At 35.7% G+C, this 18458-nt stretch overlaps 1 long non-coding RNA gene across 1 annotated transcript in view; it reads right to left on the bottom strand.

Annotated features, from left to right (window-relative positions):
• Positions 1-18008, bottom strand: part of LOC103550448 (uncharacterized) — a 75370-nt gene extending 57362 nt beyond the window's left edge. Inside the window, exons 1-2 of the long non-coding RNA XR_544789.2 lie at positions 17884-18008; positions 1205-1272 (exon numbers count right to left, since the gene is read on the bottom strand). This is a non-coding gene — a long non-coding RNA (uncharacterized lncRNA). The remainder of the gene's footprint in view (positions 1-1204; positions 1273-17883) is intronic.
• Positions 18009-18458: the final 450 nt, after the last annotated feature.

Raw genomic sequence — 18458 nt, 5'->3', positions numbered from 1 at the left:
GGTAAGATGAATCTGAAAGACCCACGGTACAACATCAAAAAGAATCTCCCACCATCTTTTGGCACAGTAGGGGGTAATAGTGCCCTTATCTGAATGAAAACTTGGGTAGTCCCTTCATTTTTATTTCTTCTGATGTCAATTTGGAAATAGAATGTCATATGCTTACTTAGTTTGCAAAAACACAGTCTTGATTTAGAAATTAAAAGAGCCAGCCCAATATATTCGCCAACACTTGTCTTCATTCAAAGGTAAGAATTTCTTCCACCTCCCCCAGGTAGGCTTGGCTGCAGATAGGGTGTAGAGAAGTGGGTGTGACTTGCCTCCTCTCCCGTTCTTACTCATTCTCTACACAACTCACTAGCTGCTATTCCTGAGTCCACCTTATTAATGCTCCCTCACTGTTTCATACCATCTGTATCCTCTTTGAGTGATAAAACAGATTTCCAGATATTTCATTTGAAATCTTTACCTTGGTCTAGATATTCACTTGTAATTTTAAATCTACTAAAGCATTTTTTGAATATATGTCAGTCTCCTCCACCAGACCAGGAGCTCTCTGAGCTCCAGAACTGCAACTCTAGTAACTGGCACACAATTTTTTAAATGAATTCTCTGAACCCTCCAATATGGGTTAAGTTGCTCTTTCTGTGTATTCCCTAATACTTGGATGTACTTATACCCATTTGAAGTCCTTATTTCTGTGTATTCTAATTGCCTATTTACATGTCTGCTCTCCCAGTCAACTGCAAGCTTTTTGATGGCAGGCATTATGGATTTGTATGTGGCCAGCACTTAGAGTGCTCAATAAATAAGTGCTCAATAAATATTTAGCTAATGAACATTGTTTCCTCACAAGAGGAATTAGCAAAGAACTATAAGGCTCGGTACCTCTCCTAAAGGAGTAAACAGTTTTATTGAAAAGATAGTTACCTCCTCTTCCATCCTTAATCTTCCACCCTAGCATTTTCTAATTCCACTACTGACCTGTTTAAATACTGCAGTTATAATCCTAGCATAATATATGACTGAAGTGAATTATCACTAAAGCATTAATTGCACTTTGGGGAATGAATGTCAAGGAATTAATCCAACATACATAAATGGCTATAGTCATGCAATTGTCTACTACAGCATTATTTATAATAGCAAGAAGGGAAAGAAAGGGTAGATAGAAATATACAATAATAAATAATTAAATACTCACTTGAAGAAGTAGTTTTTTAATGGTAATAAATCTTCTGTAATAGCACATGAAGTACCTACAACATAATGCTTAAAAAAAACAAGCAGAAAAAAAGTTAAATGTCTGCTAGAATTACAACCATGCAAATATATGTTTATTGAAAAACAGTTAGAAGGGAAAACACCAAAAGGATAATAGAAATCATGTGACAGCAGCATGATTATAGGTGGCCTTTTACTTTATCTTCCAAACTTTCCGTAGCACTGCTAAATTAGTAATGTGTTTTCAATTTACTTTTTTTTTTTGAGGAAGATTTGCCCTGAGCTAACTACTGCCAATCTTCCTCTTTTTGCTGAGGAAGACTGGTCCCAAGCTAACATCCATGCCCATCTTCCTCCACTTTATATGTGGGACACCTACCACAGGATGGCTTTTGCCAAGCCGTGCCATGTCCACACCCGGGATCCAAACCTGCAAATCCCCGGCTGCCAAGAAGCAGAACGTGTGGACTTAATTGCTGTGCCACTGGGCCGGCCCCTCAACTTACTATTTTTAAAATTACCTTTGAAAAAGACCTTCAGGTGTCTATCTTTTGAGGTAACTAGTTAGAGGTAGAGCTTAAAACCAGGATGCAAGTAGAAATGTTTGCATTTTTTTGCATTCAACACCACGCTAGGCACTGTGGATATAAGAATGAATTAAATATGGTCTCTATCTTTGAAGATTTTCAAATGTACAAGGAAAAGGTTCTTTAAAAAATATAGCTATGGTATATATATACAATGGAATACTACTCAGCCATTAAAAAAAGACAAAATCATCCCATTTGCAACAACATGGATGGACCTGAAGGGTATTAGGCTAAGTGAAATGAGCCAGACGGAGAGAGAAAAATGCCATATGATTTCACTCATATGTGGAATATAAACAAACACATGGACAAAGAAAACAGTTCAGTGGTACCAGGGGAAGTCGGGGGTGGATACAGGAGGTGAAGGGGAGCACTTATGTGGTGACAGAAAAGAAATAATGTACAAATGAAACTTCACAATGATGTAAACTACTACCAATTCAATAAAAACAATATATAGCTATGATACACTGTTATGAACCCAATTATTAGTATGAATATGTAATGTGACTCTCAGAAGAGAGAGTGATTAATTCAGTTCTGCCAAGGAAATCTTCATAGAAGAGGTGGCATTTAAATAGGGCTTTGAAGAACAAGTAGGAGTTCATCAGAGAAAACATAAGCAGATCTTAAAACTTATAGCATAGTAACCAATCAGGATGGTGGCTGAAATACTGAGAAATAAAAATGAAAACTAACATATTGAATGCCTACCACACGTGAGCACCTTAAATAGACTATGGGTAATTTAATCACCACAAAAATTCTAGGAGTTGGAAACTATTATTGTTCTTATCAACCAATTTATTGATATGGAAACTATTCTTGGTAAGTTAGAAAACCTGCCTGAGCAAATTACACAGAAAGTGGTAAGGGTGGAATTTGCATCCAGGTCTGTGTGACCCTAAGGTCCTACCCTTACCTACCAACGATAAAAATCAAGAAAATTAGACCTAATTCCACAAGAAAGGCAAAATAATCAAAGATTCCTAAGGTACTTTTGGAGGCTAGAGAGATTGGAAGACCAGTTAGGAGCATAATGCAATAGCTCAGTAAAGTTCTGAATCAAGAAAATGAAAAGAGAATGGAGAAGAGACATTCAAGAAGCATTTCAGAAGCAGAACCACAGAACTCAACGACTATGAAGAGGAGGAAGGAGTTTAAAGTTTATACTTTGGTGACTAAAGGATAGTAAATAAATTAACCAAAAAAGGGAACACAGGTATAAGGAAAAATAATGAAATTGTTTGGGGCACTTGAATTTAAGGTGTCAGCAGTACATCCCAATGAGCATATCCAAAGGCAGTTATAAGCACAGCCAATGGACAGAATTATCTTCTAGAGTTCTCCTGATGTTTTCACTCAGTTGAAATTCTACATTTTAGTGGAATTCCTTTTTACCTTGATAGTTGGTACAATTAACAGTTTAAAAATAAATCATTTTGGGGAGCTGGCCTGGTGGCAGAGTGGTTAAGCTCGCACGATCCACTGCTCGGCAGCCCGGGGTCCACCGGTTCAGATCCCGGGTGTGGACATGGCACTGCTTGGCAAAAGCCATGCTATGGTAGGAGTCCCACGTATAAAGTAGAGGAAGATGCACATGAACGTTAGCTCAGGGCCAGTCTTCCTCAGCAAAAAGAGGAGGATTGGTAGCACTTAGCTCGGGGCTAATCTTCCTCAAAAAAAAAATCATTTTGAAATAATGAGAATTCACTGTTTGATGAAAATGAAAAATGAAATGAAAAATACATTATTTTCTTAATTAGCAAAACCAAAAAAAATCCACATTTAAAAATCATGCAAAACATGAAATGACCCACACAATTTTAGTTCTTCTAAGGACAAATAAACTGTAGAAATATATTTATGCAGCTCAGTTGGTAGCATTCCAGTTAATTCATCAATAAATGTTTATTGATAACCGACCGTGTGAAAGGTACTATGCTAGGAATTTACATTTCAAGAAAGACTCCTTCAGGATGATGGAAGTGATAGCATGCATGACGTATCTAAATGTCTTGAGATAAGAATTAGGCAACTAGGAAGAGTTTGGGTTTGAATTAGTAATAATTGCAAGAAAATAAAATAACAAGATTGGGAACACAAAAAGTTGTCCAGGAAGAAGAAGAATTTAATTTAATATTTGGACCAGCTGTAATAGCATTTCCATAGTCAAAATGATATAAAATTATAAATATCAATATGATCAAAATTACAATGTTAACTGTATCGGGAAGATGGGGATGTGGGAAAGGTGTTTATATGTGGCAGGGATGGAGGAAGAGAGCTAAATCCTCATCTTCCATAATGGCAAGTCAATATATAATGCTTAAAACTTAAAGATCAAACAGAAACAACACAAACTTGGTAAGTAAAGACGGCAATGTAATGGCAAAAGTCAAATGGACATAAGTTAACAGGATGAAGCAATGACTTTACAGAACCATTTGACTCTTTAAGCTATGTGTATGTATAATTTGATAATAATGAAAATGAACAGCCATGATTTACAGACCATGGTGAATTTCTGAGTAGAAGAACAAGCTTGTTCTAAATCTATTAAGAAAAGTTTCTGTTAGGATGATTGAAAAAGAGAGAGAAGGAAATCAGTTGGAAATCTAGTCCCCTAGTTTAAAGGAAATATAGTAAAGATTTGAACCAAGTTAGTGTCGGTGGGATCAGAAGGAAAGGGGACTATCTATAAGACACTTCAGAAATAGAATCACAAGGACTTGGAGATTAATTGTATATAGAGGTGCAGAGGAGGATGTGTAGAACAATTCAGAGGATGTTTAAGATAATTCAGAAGTTATAACCCAAGTTACTAGGCGGAGCTGCTCTCTGGGTAGTTTTTCCTATTGATTCACAATAATAACATATTATTATTATGTTATATATAAATATATAAAACATATACAATTTTTATTATAATATAATTATAAATAATATATTTCTGGAGAGATACTAATATATAAAATGTATATATTCTGAAGAGAGATTTATCCCTAGTTGATTCTATGTATTTCAAGTATCACCTCCCAGTGGCTTATTTTTTCACTTTCTTTACGGTGGTTTTTGTTGAAGAGAAATTCTTAATCTCGGGGTTTATTTGGCTTTCTTGATCTGAGGATTAGTGTCTTTTAATAATTCTGAGGAATGCTTTTTGAATACTGTCTTTTTCCGCTTGGCTCTATAAACACCTTCTAAACCTCTGACTAAAAGTATATTAGACTTTCTCCCTCTTTTCTCCACAACTATTTCTCTCTGGACTATATTTTGGATAATTTCTTCAGAAATTAGTTCACCAATTCATTCTTCTGCTGTGTCTAATCTGCTGATTAATATTTTCAATATTTTAATTATATGATTAATTTCTAGAATTTCTATTTAGTTATTTTTCAAATCCACTTGTTACCTATTTATGTTTTCAAGTTTTTATTTCTTTAATCAAATTAAATATGGTTGTACATTCTGTCTGGTAATTCTAATGTTTATAGTTTTCGAGGGGGTCTATTGTTTTGGTTGATTTTTACTTATGGTATCTCGTCTCCTTAGGTGCTTTATGACTTTTTACTGTGAGGATTCATTTTTCTTGACATCCTATCAGTGGAATGTGGTTGAACCTAGACTGAAGTTGAATTCTCTAAATAATTCTCATTTGTTTCTGCCAGTCATCTGGGGCCACTAGCAGCTGGAAACATTCTAGGCTAAACTCTCCACTTGAGACTTTTTCAGACCCATTGAGGGCCAGCTTGTATCTATAAATTCTCAAGGATGCTTTTACTTACTATTCATTTACCTAGCATTAGTATTAGTACTGGCCAATTTCCTTGGCATTTCTTTCTTTGTGTCGCTTCTACACATATCAGCTTTGTGAAGGGTGTTCTATGAGGTTTCCTATCATGGGTGGATACTGAGTTTTAACTCATATCCCCCATGTCCCAAGAAGATGTTGAAATGGAAAACTAATATTTCAAGATTCAGCAGAAACTCTCAGAACAAAAACTAGGTTTGGCACTTATCTTTTACAGTTCCTGGCTTACTTTGTTTTGAATTTTACTTTTTTTGCCAACTTATTAATGCTTTTTAAACATATTTTCATCCAGTTTTATTTTATTTTATCCAGTATTCTTTTTATCTGTTCAAAAGATACTTTAGGGTAATTAATCTCCAAAAATACACATCCAGATCTCCATTATCCTTTAGTGGTCAACTCAACTTTCTTGCTTCCACCTTGTAGTATACCTTCTGTTTTAACTCTATTCTACTGCTTATAGATCTCTGATGTAGACTCTGTAGTTCTCTAGTATAGCATACTATGCTTCTTTGCTACAGTGAAAGGCTAAACTGATTTAGTCAATATACGTAGCTAAACCAATTCGACACTGCTAACATGGCAGTACAAGTACTGGTACATTGTCTCCGGCTTCTGAAAAAAAAAAAAAAGACAGTAAGTGCCTTTTAATAAACCAAGGATCACGATAGCTAGTGTAGAACAAAAGGACTGTGAGGGACCACTGATGTATACAGTGCTTTTATTTACTTCCTGTGTCAGTGTTTTTTCAGATGCCCTATGTTGTAGAGAGGCTGATATTTGGATAAGTAAAGCTGCATTGCACATAAGAGGCAATTTCAATAACTTGGGTTAGCTTATACCTATCAAAACTGTACTTATTTGAAATAAAATTCATTGGTTTAATCATAATAACTGATTTTATCAGTAAATACACATGTGTATGTCCAAAGGTGACTGTTTGTGATGACTGCTATTTCAGTAAGGAACTAAGTTCAGGCAAAAACTACACTGTTGATTCCTATAATGAAGCAAGGTTAAAGATTAGGAGAGATCAGCAGTTGGAAGCGAATTAAAATCAGAAAAAGGGAAAGTGAGGAGACACCTGCCACTTGAGAAGAGAAACAGGATGTGGTTCTCCATGTTACCAAAAGCATCAGTAATTCACACATTCACCATGAGTGTGAAAATAGACCTACCAATGTTAGTATGGAGAAGCTTTATTTTTTGTGCAGAATTAGGTTGGATGATTTTCCCAGCTACAGTGTTTCACAGCAAAGAATTACTTCATCACTAAGTAAAGGTCCTATATTCAGATAGAATCATGGCAAATTGAGAAATCAAAAGCAAATCAATAATTTGCATGTCCAGCCTAAAATTTAATGTCACAAAAATGGTTTGTTCTTAATCCAGCTAGCTAATAAATATGTCTAACCACTCTTATATTGCGTATGAATAAAATAGTAATGTAGAATAAGGAAATAACTTTTAAGCTCAATCAATAGAAACATGAGATAACTGCCTGAGAACTAAGAGAATGTACTTTTGATCCTGTACAAAGGAAAACTTATTCTTACTTATATTATGCATTTAAAGTAAAGTTAGAATTACACAAACATCTAAATTCATGGTGTTAAATGAAGAGAAATACAATTGAAGGAAGAACTCAGCCACTACTCAAAGATTAGAGGGATTGATAGATTTAGTATATTCTAATTTTTCTACTTTCTGAACATAATTAGATCCTGTTATTTTGCTCACCAGAGATCCACACAAACACAGACTTGGGCATTTTAGTGCCAATGAGCTTTACACTTAACATAAACTTTGGGTTGAGCCATAGCTTTTTTTCCCCTGAATCAATTTTTCTCCCTCAGTTAATCATAAGAAAAAAGAAACTGTAAGAGCTAGCCAGATGCTTCAGTGCTGAAGGAAATTGTTTTGGTGTAATCCAAAAAGAGCAAAAAAGCCAGGAAATTTGGAAAGCTCAGGCCATTTTAGACCACATCCACTCTACTGCACATAGGCTGTGTGACTCCTGTTTTGCAACTTCCAAAACAGCTATATATACCATACAGGTTCAGCATTTAAGTCTTAAATATACGTGGCCTGAATTGGCTTCCACAAGTTGGCTACCTTATTTCAGGCAATCCAAATCAGCCACAGTGTTAAACATCCTTCTAACTAAATCCAACTGAGTGCAAAACTGCCAGGCAAGAAAATGGCAGAATAGGACCCTTATGTTTAAAGACGCAAGAACTAGTTACTGACTCGTTTAAAGATGCAAGAACTAGTTACTGACTCGTCAAAGAAAAAGCTGGATTTGTAACAAGGCTTCAATTGATTAAAGTGAAACTGAATGATCCTAAAAACTCAGTAAACACCACAGCAATTCAGAGATGGGTTTAGAGATTGAGGAGAGAAAAATAATCATTGACACTTAAGATACTTCGTCAGCTAAGGAGGACATTTTTCATCATAGGTATGATCAGATTATACCTCTGACCTCAGTACTGTTGATATTAGTACTGTTGAATTCCTTTCCTACTAATATCTTTGTTCATTGGGAATTTAAATTATTAAAAATATAGTGTTTTGTGGTATAGAATGTTTTGTACAAGCAACATAATTTATGCTCAAAAAAACCATATTTTATTTTTGCCATACTGGGAAGTAAGGTTGTCCAGGATTTGTGTTTTTTATTTTGTTTACTCTGCAGTCCTAACATATAAAAGATTTCTGCCCTGCTACTTTTGAAAGGAAAATATGAGGTTTTTTGGTCAATGTAAAAGTGGAAGAGTAGAATTTTTGAACATATAATATGATAACTCAGGTCCTAAAAGACATTTATCTGTTCCAGATTCCCTTTGATGTCATTTGTTGCTGTAGAGTGGTCTATCTGAACTTTTACTACCTGAACTTTTAATGCCAAAAGAAACAGTCCTAGATTAAAGTATTGAGAGAAGAAATACCCAGACTCAATATGGAAAGGGAACACTAGCTCCTACTCCCATTCTACAAAAATCCTGATCCTATTTTGTCATTTGTTCTTTAGAACTGAAGGTCTAATAAGTTGAAGATAACATTTAAATAGTAATATATTTACTTCTTTCATTTTCAAAAGCAAAGCTCTGATGGAACATTTGTGTTTCTAATTTTTTCCCTCCCTGGCATATAACCAGCTTGCTATTTTCCAAATGATATTTCATTTCAGTGCTTTGTTACAATGTTAATAATCTTATTCATTTCCTTCTTACCCAGATTCAATAACTTACTTTGAGCCATAGCAATGTTTTAAGTGTTACATCAAAATCTAAAATTAAATAAAACTGTTTATTAATCTTGTAACATGTCATCATTTACATGTGTGCCACAAATTGGTGTTCCTTGTTTTCTTTCATTCAGTCTCCTCTATTTGATAATATTCTAAGTCAAGTCAAATTTCAAAGCGTAAAAATAGAATTTCTGTGAACTACCTCTCTATCAAATCTGGGTAAGTGGCAATGCCAAAGTAGAAGACACTGATCACTTTTTAGCATATATTTTCATGTTACTAAATGGATTTTTCAACAGGTTTTACATACCTTTTGAAAGAGCATTTCCATAGGCCATAAAAACTGAATGTTAAAATTGTTTACATAGAAAAACATCTACATATCTTAAATGAGCTTATTTATTTTCTATGGTTAACATGAAATTCTACACAGAGGAAATGATACTATGTTACAATAAAGAATCTCTAAATCAAAAATTGTTACCTGATAGAAAAGGAAAGTGCTAAAAGACACCTGTACCTGTTCTAAATTCTCTAAGTGAAAGGAATAAAAGTACTCTTTTTTATTTTAAACACCAACCAGAACTAAATCCAATAGCCAGAACCTTAACAACAACTGCGTTTTCAGTCATACTTGAAGAAAATATTTACCCTATCTATTTTTTATATGACTATATTAATAAACATTTCATCTTACAAGTAATTTTTAAAATTGTATCCAAATTTTATCTTATTTGTGATTCTAGTTGGAGGATGGATGGTATTACATCTACAACTAATTGACTAATGCAAAACTTCCATATAGCTCCAATTTAAAAAAAAAAACATATTCCGGAAAAGGAAAAACTATGGAGACAAAATATCAGTGGTTGTCAGGGGTCAGGAACCTGGCGCAGGGGGTGAAGGAGGAGCGTGGAGGGACGACTAGGCAGAACACAGAGGATCTTTAGGGCAGAGAAAATATTCTATATGATATTATAAAGATGGATTTAAGTCATTATACTTTTATCCAAATCCATAGAATGTACAACACCAAGAGTGAACCCTAAGGTAAACTATCGACTTTGGGTGATTACGATGTGTCAGTGTAGATTTCTCCTTGGTAACAAATGCACCCGTTCTGATGAGTGATGGCTGTGCATGTGTAGGGGTAGGGGGTATATGGGAACTCTCTGTACCTTCCTCTCAATTTTATTGTAAATCTAAAACTGCTCTAAAAAAATTGTCTTCAATAGAACAAATACATTTTGAATTTATTTTTAAAAGTAGCTTTTTCAAGCTCAATTTCAAAAACTTGAAATAAATGCATGTGCCATTTCTTGTTTATTTTCTACCAAATATTATATCACCAAGGTAGCCACACAAGTGACTGAGAAAAATAAAACTTCCCTAGACTTCTTGCTATCCCTTACCTTCTACTACATCTATTTCATCAACTCTTACTACTTAAGTTTTAATATTTCTTAAATCTGCCCATTTTCTCTCATCCCTTTTATCTCTACCATAGTTTCATTTTTTTCCTCACCTGACCTTGTCTGCCTACCCCTTTCTCTACTAGCTCAAGTCTGTTTCAAGTACATCAACTACAATGCTAATTAGCCAATTTACTGCAATTAACATCAGTCACAAGGTTGCAAGATCTTAGCCTGGTGCCTACTGTATGCAAAACTCTGTTAAGATTTAGGGATACTAGGAAAAAATGAGCAAGACACAAGACTAACAGCATAAAGCACAAGTCGTGTGTGAAAGAGAAAATATATCTCCTTAACTCTACAGAATATGGTTTTGCCTCTTCTGGATGGTTGAACTGGCCCTTGAAGGCCTCTGCCAATTCTGATGATCTTTCCTGAGATCTCATTTTATTTGCTCTTCCCGCCACATCTAATGCAGAGCACTTTCTTGTTGAAATTCTTCCTTTAACTTTTATTATATCACCCTCTTCTCATTCTGTTCTGACATCACTGATTTAGAGAGATAGAATGCTAAGGAGGAAAAAGCATGAGCTTTATTACAGATTTTGCTTTGAATCATTATTGCTCTAGCATTTACTGGGTGACTGTGGACAAACTATTTATCTGAGTTGCAATCCGTTCATTTAAATTAGTTTAGGATTATTGTGAGTATAAAATTAAATAAAGTATGTAAGATCATTGATTCAATGGCTACTGCTCTGTAATTGTTATAGTTCCTTAGTTCTCCAGCCTTCTGTATTTTTTCTTCTTCCGGTCCCCAAATTTTAATGTCTTAAACTTCAGTCCCTAACTTTATGCTCTCCTCTCGTGGCATTCTCTCTTTTCCTTAAGAATTGCATGCAAGTTTATGTCTATATCAGTTATTGTTTGGCCATTTCCTAAATAGTTAACAATGGTATCTGTTTCTGTATCTACTTTTTAAAATGTTAATAAAAATTATTTTAGAAACAATAATTTGGAACATTTGGAGAGCCTGGGAGTGCAAATGCTATAAGAATGCACAATTACAGGAGCCAGCCTGGTGGTGTAGTGGGTAAGTTTGCACCTCTGCTTCAGCGGCCCTGTGAACACAGGTTTGGGTGCCGGTCCTGGACCTATGCACTGCTCATCAGGCCATGCTGTGGCAGCATCCCACATATAAAATAGAGGAAGATGAGCACAGCTGTTAGCTCAGAACTAATGTTCCTCAGCAAAAAGAGAACGACTGATAGCAGATGTTAGCTCAGGGCTAATCTTCCTCACCAAGAAGGAAAAAAAAGGAAGAATGCACAATGATTATCAGAAATCAGAGGATTTACTCTGATTTTTCCAGATAGAGTCACTGTCAGTTTATAACTCAGCAGAGTACTGCTGGTGATCATGAAGGTATTAATCATTAAGTTTTAAATCATCTATTCTTGGTCCCTTATTACCTAATTTATACACACAATCAGTCATTAGTTAAAGAAAGATAACACAAGAAAATGATGAAATACATATTAATGAGTACAAATATGATAAATGTACAAATTTGCCTCCAAATGATCTTCTTCAGATCCATTAGTTCAATCTATCTGATCAAAATTCTTCAAAAGTGCATCAGTATTTCTTGTACCTCAAAAAGCAATGCTAGGGGCTGGCTCAGTGGCATAGCAGTTAGGTTAATGCACTGCACTTCAGCAGCCCCGGGTTCCCCAGTTCGGATCCCAGGCACAGACCTATGCACTGCTTATCAAGCCATGCTGTGGCAGGCATCCCACATATAAAATAGAGGAAGATGGGCACAGATGTTATCTCAGAACCAATCTTCCCCAGCAAAAAGAGGAGGATATGCGGCAGATGTTAGCTCACAGCTGATCTTCCTCAAAAAAAAAAGCAATGCTAATAAAATAAACTATAGTGGCAATGATATCCAATTTGGCTCTACTTTAACTGGGAATGAAAACCACTAACATCTATGATATATTTGTGGAGATATACTAATAAACAGCATCACTTGAGAATAAAATACAATAATCATGAAAATTTTTTTGCTAAATCATTTTGTTACATGCCAGAGGAAAACTGAAAAATAATTTTTAAAATTCCTGAGTTTGCAAAGTCATGTATTACTGTGAAAGAGATGATTCAACCAAAAAGGTTAAGAAATAATTATCTCCATCAGTGGTTCCCAAAGTGTATTCCTCAGAACAGTAATTGCATGGAATTTTTTAATTTTACAAATAATGCCTTTATTGTTTCCAAAAAAAAAAAAAATGATGCACATTTAGTTTAGAAAGTACACTGAAAAGTACCAGGAAGAAACTAAAAAACATCTAACAATATTCCATCACCCAAAAATAACCATTGCCAACTTTTATTGAATATCTTTACAAATATGTACAATTTGCAGAAGAGTACTTCAGATGAGCAGATATAAACAATTTCAGGAAAAAAATGGAATAATCATGATTATTTTAAATTAAATTTTTTTTTTTTAAGATTTTATTTTTTCCTTTTTCTCCCCAAAGCCCCCCAGTACATAGTTGTATATTCTTTGTTGTGGGTCCCTCTAGCTGTGGCATGTGGGACGCCGCCTCAGCGTGGTTTGATGAGCAGTGTCATGTCCGCGCCCAGGATTCGAACCAACGAAACACTGGGCCGCCTGCAGCAGAGCGCGCGAACTCAACCGCTCGGCCACGGGGCCAGCCCCTTAAATTAAATATTTTTTAAAATAAATGGAAGGCATTACTGAAATTCAGATAAATTTTAACCCCCACTGAAGATATGGTTACTAAATAAAAGTCTCTCTAAGGTAAGAAAAAAACTATAAAAATCTTTGATGTCACTTTTGCAACTGTTTTACCTTTAAACTGTCTCCTTGCAATGATGGATTAAATTGTCACATTTTACTTGCACCTAATCTCCACCTTACCCTAATTTTTGCCATATTTTTCTCTTTAAATCATCAAAGCTTTCATTTATATCTTGTAACTATAATATTTAGTTCTTAAATATGAATAAAAAAAACCTTCACCATGGGTATTTAAGTTTAAATGAGAATTACACAGAAATCCCTTATAAATTGTAAAGTGCTAGAGAAATATTAGTTCTAATACACTGATACTTCCCACCATTCTTCCTCTATACTCACTTTTCTAAGTTCTCATCCTAGCAAAAAGGGTCTACTCACTGTGCTTCTAGAAACTGGTTTTCTCCTAAGATTGATTCATAAAATATTGCCCCTACTTAGAATGCCAACACTCTGTCTAAAGCTGTCCATCTTTCAGTATCAAGACCAAGTCTTTCCCCCTCCCTGAAGTCTTTACAGAACCTTCTAACCTGCAGTGACATCTTCATCTGAAGCTGTGCAGCACTAAGGTATTAAGTCACCAGGCAATAAGAAGTACTCTTACATTGTCCTACTAGACAGTTATTTGCTGCTTACACTCATAGAATTTCCATTCTTATACATTGTCTTTCAAACTAAATTGTAAGCTCTTTGAGGGCAAAATTTAAGTTTTAGATTTTGTTTTCATATTGCCTTCTGTTTTATATACACTGGCACCACCAGTGTACTCATTTCATAAGCTTCTAAAGACCAGAGAATATAATTGTGTAACATAGTTTGGGTATACACAATCTTATAAGTTAACTTAGTAGATATTCAACTAAACTTTGTCTCAGAGACTTCCAGTGTTCAAAAAATAAAATGAAATACATAAATTACAATGAACATAATCTACAAATATAAAGATTACAATAAATATAATTTAATATGTCAACATTAAGGAGTGAATTCTTGGTTCTTTATATTAAGAAGGTGCTTCTATATTCTTAATATTAAAAAGTATTTCTTGGGACACGTGAAAGCAATCTTTATGAACATCAAATATCACAGGTTTATGTGGTAGATATAGATGGGTTTAGAATATTGGCTTGAGCTAAATGTGTGTTGACTCTAAAACATATACTGGAAGTTGTTTTTAAAAAGAAATTTCAGATATTAATGGGTTCACTTTTATTTTCTATCCTATTTCTCTCATAAAAGTTGAGGGAAGAATTTTTTTAATTAGTTCATTTAGATTTTCACTTGTTTTAAGTAAATGAAAGCTTACATACCGATACTGATGATGATAATTTTTCTTTGATTAAAAAAAAAAAACAAGCATCATTCTACATAGGCTACTTTCCCAGATTAAAATTCCACTTGAAAATTGCCATGTCAACTGATAAGATACAATATTCAGTTTTAATATTATTATACAAGTTATTCTAAAAGTATTATTCTACAAGTATTATAATGCAAGCACAGTCAGTTATAGGTAGAGTAACTATGGCACACAACCGCAGTTACATTTGGTGTTCTTGGAATATATGTGTCTAAGTAACAAGAAGCTACTGCTTGACTGCCAAGAAGTCAAGTTTAATTTGCTTTCTTTTTCCCTCCCTCTTCAACTGGCCGAAATTCAAGTTCCACTGCAAATGCAACAACCAGCAAACACAGATGCCATCATAAATACATAATGCTGCCAAGTAGGAAACCCTACATTGACGAATAACAGAACTCCCCATAGCAACTGGAAGATATTCTGGGCAGCATATTTAAAGTCTTGAAGCTATATTACAAATAAAATGCATGCATCCCTTGCAACTGAAAAATAAGGTAGTTTTTTAAAAATATTGACATTTACTATTACTCAATGGGTAATTTTTCTGTCTGGTTCATATTCTTAGTCGCTTGAGAAATTTTATAAATCTTTCATTCTGAACTTCTGCAATACATAACTGCTATCAAGGAGGTCCTGCTGTGCCTTAAATAAAATTTGTCATATTCAATTAAAAAAAAACACACAAACAGTTTGAAAACTTTGCTAACTAAATTCATAGTCTGATAACCTAATTTGAATATTGAAAGTTAGCAACTGAATGACACACCTCACCAACATCAGTTGGCTTGAAGACAAAATGTGAAACCAACAAATATTTATAAGTATCCACTGTGGCGACAATATACATTAGATGCCATAGGGAAAGGAAATTGAAGACAAGACCTCTACTCTGCAGGAATGTTTTCCTCTAGTTTGTAGAAATCACTTATATAGGACGCTAATAAATCAAAGCAGAATTTCATTGAAAATCTGATCCCTTGAGGGATGTTACAAGAAACATCATTTGCCCACAATTGCTCTAAATTCTAACTCCCCAAAACAAAACTTCCAAACATTACATATCAAGAGATACAAAAACTAGAAAAGGAAAGGATCTTTTAAAGCGGAGATAAGATAGAGGCTCATGACCTCTCCAAATAGCTTTGGTTTTAAATTCAAAATATTTTGCATTTAATTTTATGAAACCTTTCCCCATCATATTCACTATGAAATGTCAATGCTGAGGAGTGAGCATTGCCATCATCAAGATGCCAGAGTAGGAGACCCCAGCCTCCATCTCCATCTCCCCAAGAAGGTCGACAATTAGACAGCTATCTATGAACAAAATCAGCTCTGGGAGAACTCAGGAGTCCACATAAGAAACTTCAGCAACACAGCAGAACAAAAAACCTGAGAACAACCACACAAAAAGGAGAGGAAGAACAGTTTCATTTTGCCTGCCTCATTCTCCCAGGCTGGCACTGCTTCTCAACAAGAGGGAACTCCGCAGCTAAGAGTAGTTCCCCCAGCCAGGACTGGGAGATCAGAGTGAGTAATCAGCTTCCCCAGGCTTTCAGGGCACTGTATGAATAATCCAATTCAGTTTCACCCCTCCCAGAGACCAGCAAAGCTGAGACATATAGATATAGCTAGAAACAAGGAAGAAGGGCAGGGACTACCAGAATCAGCCACAGAGCAGGAGTGACCACAGTTCCCAGTGACCTCCTCTTCAGAGGACCCCAGCAACTTTTGCAACTGAGGAAACTGGCACAGCCACAACGGACAACTTGCATATTTCACTGGTTTTTGCTCCACAGGTTTTTGCATTCGACGATGCCAGATGACTGAGGCCCTCTCTCCACACCCCTCTCCCTCCCTACCAGGGTCTGGCCTCTGCACTGGCACCCTGTACTAGCTTCTGTGGCTGCACGAGTACAAGATGGCAGCCTAGACCTCATGGCTAACTTCCACTGCTATGTGCACACTTGGGGTTAGCTCCTCCAGCTGTGCACTTGCACACCTCCAGCCTGACTCTGTCACCACCCTCCACTGCCATGCATACGCCCAAGGCAAGACTTTACAGCCACAGGAATGCATAGCGATAGCCAGGGATCCCGCAACTACCAGTACACCCACAGTTGGCCATAGCCCTTGCTGCTTGCCCTGGCCCCCACCACTACAAGTATGTCTGCAACCAAACCCTGTCACTCTGCAGGAACCTGCAGCTGGCCCCCAGAGCTGAGTGTTTACATACCACTAGCTCCTGTAACCACCACTGTTTGCCCTGGTCCCTAGGCACTGGACCTGGACGCACTGTGGAGGAATCAACAGGCCTGCAGATCCCCCACAGCACTCACCAAGGACCACATAGTTGTGCATGTTATGGACTCCAGCAGGCTGAGCCATTGAGATGCCATGCTCCTCAAAACTCAGAGCCACCAACTACACCCAAATTTGGTGCCCTGACCCACTAGACCTGGGGTCACATCATACTCCAGTGTGCTCCCTGACACAGGTGAGGGTCCTTCCTTACTGAAGTCAGTCCATAAAGTTTGGAATAGGTGACTGCTTCTTCAAGTGTGTACACACCTATGTAAGGCTACTGGGATCAAGAAGAATCAGGGAAACATGATCCACCAAAGGAACATAGTAAATTTCCAGTAAATGATGCCAAAGAAATGGAGATCCAGGAATTAAGTAATAAATAATTCAAAATAATTGTTACAAAGACACTCATAGAGCTACAAGAGAACAGAGATAAACATTTAATAAAATCAGGAAAACAATATAAGAACAAAATGAGAAGTTCAACAAAGAGAAAACATAAAAAAGAACCAAAGCGAAATTTTGGAACTGAAGAATACAATGACTGCACTGAAGAAGTCAATAACAGCTTCAAAAGCAGATTGCAGCAACCAAGCAAAGGAAAGAAACAGTGAGCTCAAAGACAGATCATTTGAAATTCTCCAGTCAGAGAGGCAAAAAGAAAAAAGAATGAAGGGGAATGAAGAAAGCCTATGGGGACTTATGGGACATCATTAAGAGAAACAATCTAAGCAACACTGAAATCCAAGAAAGACAAAAGAGGAGAAAAGGGCAGAAAACTTATTTAAAGAAATAATGTCTAAGAATGTCTCAAACCTGGGGACAGATTTGGACATCTGAATTCACGAAGCTAATAGGTCACCCCAAAATTTCAATCCAAAACAATCTTTTCCAAGACACATATAATAAAACTGTTTAGAATCAAAGACGAAGAGAGAATTTTAAAAGCAGCAAGAGGAAAAAAATTCTCTCATACAAGGGAATCCCCATATGGCTATCAGCAGATTTCTCAACAGAAACCTTGCAGGCCAAGAGAGTGTGGGATGATATGCTCAAAGTGCTGAAATGAAAAAACTGCCAACCAAGAATACTTTACCTGTCAAAGTTGTCCTTCAGAAATGAAGGTGAGATAAACATTTTCCCAACAAACAAAAGCTGAAGGAGTTGATCACCACTAGACTTGCCTTATAAGAAATGCTGAAAGGAGTTCTTCAAGCTGAAAAAAAAGGATGTTAATTAGTAGCATGAAAACATGAAAACATACACACACTGGTAAAGTTAAGTACATAGTCGGGTTCAGAATGCTCTAATGCTGTAATATGGTGGTGTGTTAACCACTTAACTCTACAATAAAGGTTAAAGGAAAAAAGTATTAAATATAGCTATAGTTATAATAATTTTTTAATGAATACACAATATACAAAGATGTAAATTTTGACATCAAAAACTTAAAATTTGGGGGAAGAAGTAAAAGGGTAGAGTTTTTGTATATAATCAAAGTTGTTATCAGCTTAAAATAGACTGTTATATTTGTAAGATGTTTCATGTAAGCCTCAGGATAAACACTGAACAAAAACCTATAGCACATACACACAACATAAAAAGAAGAGAATCAAAGTACACCACTATGGAAAATCATCAGTTTACTAAGGAAGAGAGCAAGAGAGGAAA

The sequence above is a fragment of the Equus przewalskii genome, chromosome 8, assembly GCF_037783145.1.
Source record: "Equus przewalskii isolate Varuska chromosome 8, EquPr2, whole genome shotgun sequence".
Lineage (NCBI taxonomy): Eukaryota > Metazoa > Chordata > Mammalia > Perissodactyla > Equidae > Equus > Equus przewalskii.
The sequence above is the reverse complement of the archived record's forward strand: the minus strand, read 5'-3'. Positions and strand labels throughout refer to the sequence as shown.